This window comes from Parus major, chromosome 5 (assembly GCF_001522545.3).
Source record: "Parus major isolate Abel chromosome 5, Parus_major1.1, whole genome shotgun sequence".
NCBI classification, from domain to species: domain Eukaryota; kingdom Metazoa; phylum Chordata; class Aves; order Passeriformes; family Paridae; genus Parus; species Parus major.
The window spans coordinates 29,483,835-29,489,834 of NC_031774.1; the positions used below are offsets into that span (position 1 = coordinate 29,483,835).

The 6,000-nt window shown below is 40.3% G+C and overlaps 1 protein-coding gene across 1 annotated transcript in view; it reads right to left on the reverse strand.

Moving 5' to 3' along the window:
* Window positions 1–5,991, reverse strand: part of MPP5 (membrane palmitoylated protein 5) — a 54,141-nt gene extending 48,150 nt beyond the window's left edge. Inside the window, exon 1 of the mRNA XM_015631144.3 lies at window positions 5,879–5,991. The gene's annotated coding sequence lies outside the window, so the exon portion shown is untranslated. The remainder of the gene's footprint in view (window positions 1–5,878) is intronic.
* Between the last annotated feature and the right edge of the window lie 9 nt (window positions 5,992–6,000).

A 6,000-nucleotide genomic window follows, 5' to 3' on the forward strand; every position in this document is an offset into this window, starting at 1 on the left:
TTGTTTTATGTTGGTTTTAACTCTTGTACAACAACAATCACCACCTTTAAATACATACAGCCATTTCCATTTTAAATCAATTTCCTTCTCTCCGGCATTTGAGGACTTTTAAAACCATTCAAACAAAATGTAAATGTCATTGCATAGTGGCACTAAGCTATTCCATCACCTCTTGATCCTACAGGAACTGATTCGTGTGAAAACACGTGATGTCCACTAATGCTACACTGTCCCAGTAAGAGAGGACTAAGTTTCTCTGCTGACATCAGACAGCCTTTCAGACATCGGGAAGAAGAGATTTGTTCTCTGAAAACAGTGATATACATTTGTAAGATGTACAATCAATGTGATACAAACCTATGCAATCCAAACCCTCACCTGCTTCAAATCTTGATGCTTGACCCAAAGGCTTGAATTTTGTTTTTAGAGACGAGAGAACATTTAGAAACTAAGACATACCAGAGGAATTAGCAACATGCTCTCTTAGCCAGTACAAGGCTTGCAGTTTTCTACAAAGCACAGTGCAGTTATCTGTAACACAGTTTTTCTATAAAAGCAACTTTAATTATCTTAGCCAAGGTACACTGAATTAACCTATAATTAATCTCACTTAAGTTTTATTAACAGTAGCTGGCAAGTAAATGGCAATTCGATAAAACAAGACAAACAAGGGTGATCACAAGCTCTCAACCACAACATTGCAGGAGCATTGCATGATCTGATACTAAGGTGAGGCCTTAGCTTTATACACAAAGACATCATATTCTTAAGAAAAAGTTGCCATGGTAACTGTGATACTAAAGAATTTAACTCAGTCCCACAAACACCATGCAGACAAACTTGCTTCCCTCCGTGGTTTTCTCCTCTGCCACACTAAAAACCAGTTTCTAAATAAGTGATTAACAGTGAAGGCATTACCAAAGCATACCACCTTCACTGACCTTAACTGTAAAGATCACCTCAGTTAAGAAAACACTTGGGTTTACACTTGAATATTCAGGTGAGAGCTGACCCTGACAATCTCTCTCTGCCACCCAAACCAAAATTTGGCTCCAGAAAACCTCACAAGCCAAGTAATTTCTCTCAATAGTGCTTTTACCATGACATCACACCCATTATATTTTATCCACCTTCAAATAAAATCTTCAAAGTTTCATTCCTCTTTAATATACATTTCATTAAACACAGGTCACTCCCATGACATCACACAGCTAGCAGCTCACATATTCTTCACAATATACTGTTAAAATGAGAAATTACTCTTTCGGGCACTAGCATACATTGTCCTCCTTTGAGCTCACACATTTATACTCTGAATTCCACTCAACACTACTGGTACCTAAATGAACACTCTTCCAGCTTCTCCTTCCTGACTTTAAAAATATACACTTATCCTTGGAAACAGACTCGGAATGCATACCAGCCACCTCCCAGCACCATCACCAGGTCAAAGAGCAGATGCTGAGGTTGTACTGGCACATCGTTATCAAAGGTTTATGGTTTTACCGAGTTCAGCTTTCTAGAGAGCTTGAACAAACTACTGAACAACTTCAAACAATGCCAATTCACACTGACTATTCAGTTGATGTATGTACACAGGCTGATTTAGATGCTAATATACTACTACCACACTTGAGTGTTCCAAATACCTTTTTTAAAGGACCACTTAACTGTCCTATCACTTTTAATATATCCTTGCCAGGAATCATTCCTGGGTTTGAACTGCTTTTCACCAAAAAAACTCTCACATTTAGAGTCTTCTGAATTATCTGTTACAGCCAAATAACCAAGCATAACCTAAAATAGTTTCCCCAGAAGTTGTGCCCTGATACAAGAATGAAAATTATGGTTTGGTTTCTATCTTCTATTTCTTAAGAAAAGCTATATTTTCCCAGAATTTATATTTAACATCCACTCTTTTGTTAGACCTCTGCAGGACATGAGGCATCTACACTGATAAATCATAGCAAATTCAGACACTAAAGACCATGAGCTGTATTGTCACACATATCAATAGTCTTTTCTCTAACCATAGAATTGAAATTTTAAAAATACAACACTAGAGACAAAATCAAGTATTAAAAATGTTCAATCAAAACCTATTAGCAATTTCTTGTTAATTATTTTTTCTTTAGAAAAAAATGATGGTCAACCAGAACAGATACATGATGCAACAGGCAAATTTTTTAAGGAAACACAAGGCACAGACCAGACCTATTATAACAGATAATAACCACAGGTATGCTGAAACAATTACATTTCTGTATCTAATTATTTGGTGTCTTAGAAGAAAGCAGAATTAGATCCACAAGGGAACCTAAATGCCATGCCACCTACTACTAGACTCCACAACCCACAGATAAACAACCAAGACCTGTTCTAAAATGAAAAGGACATGTTACAGGTACTGTTCAAGTACCTAATATTCAACCTGAGTAGGAACTGGCTGAGTCAGATAAGAATAAAGATCAGAGATTTAAGTCTTCAAAATTTTACACCCTGGTAGGGGGAAAAAAAACCAAAACATCTCCAAGAAAAAACCCTTTCCTTTACTTTTCCAATACTTTTTCTGTAAGAAGGGAAGGAGACCTCAATCCATGTAATTGTTTCGTAATTGACTAAGCCAGTCCCTGGGCTATGCATTCACTCCCTTCCCAAGTGACTCTTACTCCTCAAGAATGAAACCAAAACACCCACTGGTCAGGCAGTTAAGACTTTCCTTTTGGGAACTGGTAGCTCCCCTAAAGAGCAAAAAGATTTGAACCCAAATCTTGATATACTGGGTAGGTACTTAAACCATTTCCGTATCTTCAAAGAAATGCAACATCACATCCTTTTTCTGCCAAAAGAGAAGTGTGCAAGATTAGGTCTTTCTTCATGGAATTGGGGCATTCCTTTTTGAAGTGCACATTACTGATGGAGCCTCTATTTGCTTTCTAATTTAACTGATGCAAGCTTTGAGAGTTACAGCATTTTTTTCTTCCCACACAGCTATGTGTTAGTGTGCAATTATACACCCCAGCATTATAAAATAAGTCTTTACCATAAGTTATAAACAGACCCGTTAAAAAAAAAGAACAAATCCCAAAAGGATACTCCAAAATAGTCTGAGATATAAACTTAATTAGTTATTTTATCTTTCTTCTGCTTCATACTTTAGCCTGAGCTACACTTAAGACATTTTGTCTAGCTTGTCTAGCTGTATCGGGAGGGCAGGAAAGACGATGGGTACATAAAACACCTGTGTTGTCAGAACTGCTATACTGAAGAAAGCTCCAAGGTAGATAACTACACTAGAAAAGCAATTCTGCCAGCAGACCTGATTTTAAACCACCACTTAAATTGTTTCCACTGAGTTTTCTATCACAGACATATTCCAAACCTTTTCAAATACACAAATGCCTCTCTTTGCCCATTAATAAAAGGAAGACAATAGAGCAGTATTTAATTAATATTTACAAAAACGCTTGAGGTTTTCAAATGCATGACCAAGGCAGTAATCAGTCTTCAAAATACCATGATGTTGAACATTTCTGCAACAGTGCCTAATAAAGTACTTTAAACATGTCAGCTGCTAAACATTTAAAAATTTTAAACATAGCAAATACAAATCCTGTTATCTAAGAAGTAGCGCACTCCTTGAAATTTTAGTCTTCAGCATTCTAAAAGCCCAACACTGTAAAAGGAATACACTTCAAAGCACAAATTGGGAAAACAAAAACAGTAGTTGAGACAGATTGTTAAAACTGTTAGTATCTGATGTTAAGATCCAATCTTTGAAGAGACATCATAATAGAATTTACATCTAAAAATGCCATAGGTTTTTTAAAAGCCTGCAACTTTTAAGTATAGCAGATTGTAATTAAAACAGCAAATGAAGTATTAGGAAAAATGTAATAATTTTATTATAACAAATCTAATTATTTTATTATAAACAAGGGACAATAAATGGATGCACATGGGCTTCAGACTACATTAAGTTTTCTGTGTCCATAACTCTTGGTATGAATCCCAAACTCTGCATTGCATTTTTAATGTCAATATCACATCCTGCTGTGGTACTGAAAGATGCCTGTCACCCCTCAGAGGTCCTAAGTAACTCCTGCAGATTCCTAAGCCAGATAAATCAGTCTACTGAAGAAATATTTTGAGGCACATTTCTAAGTTCAGAACTTTTGAGAAGAAATTTAATAAATAAGGAAAATTACAGTCTTTACCATCAGCTAATTCTATACAGAAAAAAATCACCATCCATTGTTATTCCACACATTGCAAGGCAATATGACACACACTGGAAGAATGTAAACTCTGAAAAAAAAAACCTTAAGAAAGAGTTTAGTGGTCATGGGCTAACATTTAAATCTCTATTACTTTATTAACAGTAATGATAATTAAATGTAACATTCCACAACACCGCTTCAAGATGCCATAATATTTCTGACACCTTGTTAAAAGTGTCTACAATTTTAACCATTAGTTAACCTTTTAATATCTAAAATACTGGATTTTTTCTTTTTAAGCACACCATGTTGGAAAAGAGTTTACATGTGTATAATTCAGCCAAACTGAAGTGTTTGGCATCCGGATTTATAGTAACAGCTCTAATATGATCATAAGAAAATAATATGTACTGTGAAAATTTGGACAACAGATTAAAACCAAAAGCTTGCAGACTCAGATGCCTAAAGACAATACAAAGATGCTTTATTTTTTTACAAATTGATGAAAAATACTCAATCCTCAAAAAGGCCAGAGAAATCCTTTTAAGGCATATGAAACTGAACACAGAAGCAGCAAACACATAGAAGATCACCATCAGCCACTCGTTAGAAGTCTGACAGCAGTCAGCAATATATCATCATAATATATATATTTAAAATGAAAGTATTTTGCTCTATTAAGTGCGCTATGGATATAGTCTATGCCTAAATAATTCCAATAGAGGCTTCATTTTTAAAAGAAAATACCCTCACAGCACTAACTGATATTTATCCCTTTTAATAATCCCCATGAAGCTATATATATTCCTCAGTAAGGTCAAATGCAAGTTAATTTAATTTTCTCACGCGGTTTGTCTCACCAAGCTCCCAGTCACCGCGTTCTTTGTTGCCTGGCTGTAGCGTCTCTCTCTCCCACCACACAGCCTCGATCCCTCCTCTAGGAAAGCAGCAGCACCGCAAGAGCATTACCACTCCAGCTTTCGGAAAAAGGAGCCGAAACTCCAACCGGGATGTGCGCTAACTACTGCTGACTGTAAAATACACTGTGAGTCGCTCATGTTCAACCTGCTTTAACTTAGCCCCGCAAAGCTTCATAAACCAATGCGAAGCGAAAACTTCACGGAAGAATCATTTTCAAACACAGAGCTGCCAGAGCATCAGAAGTGGACGGGAGGGGGGCCTGAAGTTTCTCCCCGCCTTGTTTAAACACGTACACAGCCCACTACAAGTAGGCAGAGAGAGCACACAGCCAAGTGCAGGAGGTTTTCTTACACCTCCTGGGCCTAAGCTCCCGGGAGGCACCTCAAGAGAGGGCGGGAGGGAAGCCGCAGGAGCCGCTCTCGGGAGGCCCCCCGTGCTCCCGGCAACGCCGCCGGCACCTGTAGCCGCCACGGCCGGGGCCGCCCCGCCCGGCCGGGACCCGCGGCCAGGGTACAGCCCGGGCCACCGCCAGCGGGGTGCGGGGTGCGGAGACCGGCGCCGAGCCCCGAGAGCCGCCGCGCCCGGCTCTACCCCGCCGTCCTGCCCGGCTTCGGCCCGGCCGGACCCCCGGGGCCTGCGCGGGCGCCGTGGCCGCGGGGGAGGCTCCGGCCAGCCGAGACTCGCGGCTCCGCGCCGGAACCTGTTGCTCGCACGCCGGGCACAGACGCTCCGCTCACCGTCCGTCTCTTGCCGCCGCTGACACGCTCCGGCCCGGCCGCCGGCTGGAAGTCCGAGTCTCCGGCGTCCCGCGGCGTCCCCGCGCCCAGCCCGCGGAGCCGCCCGGCCCCGGCCCCCGCAG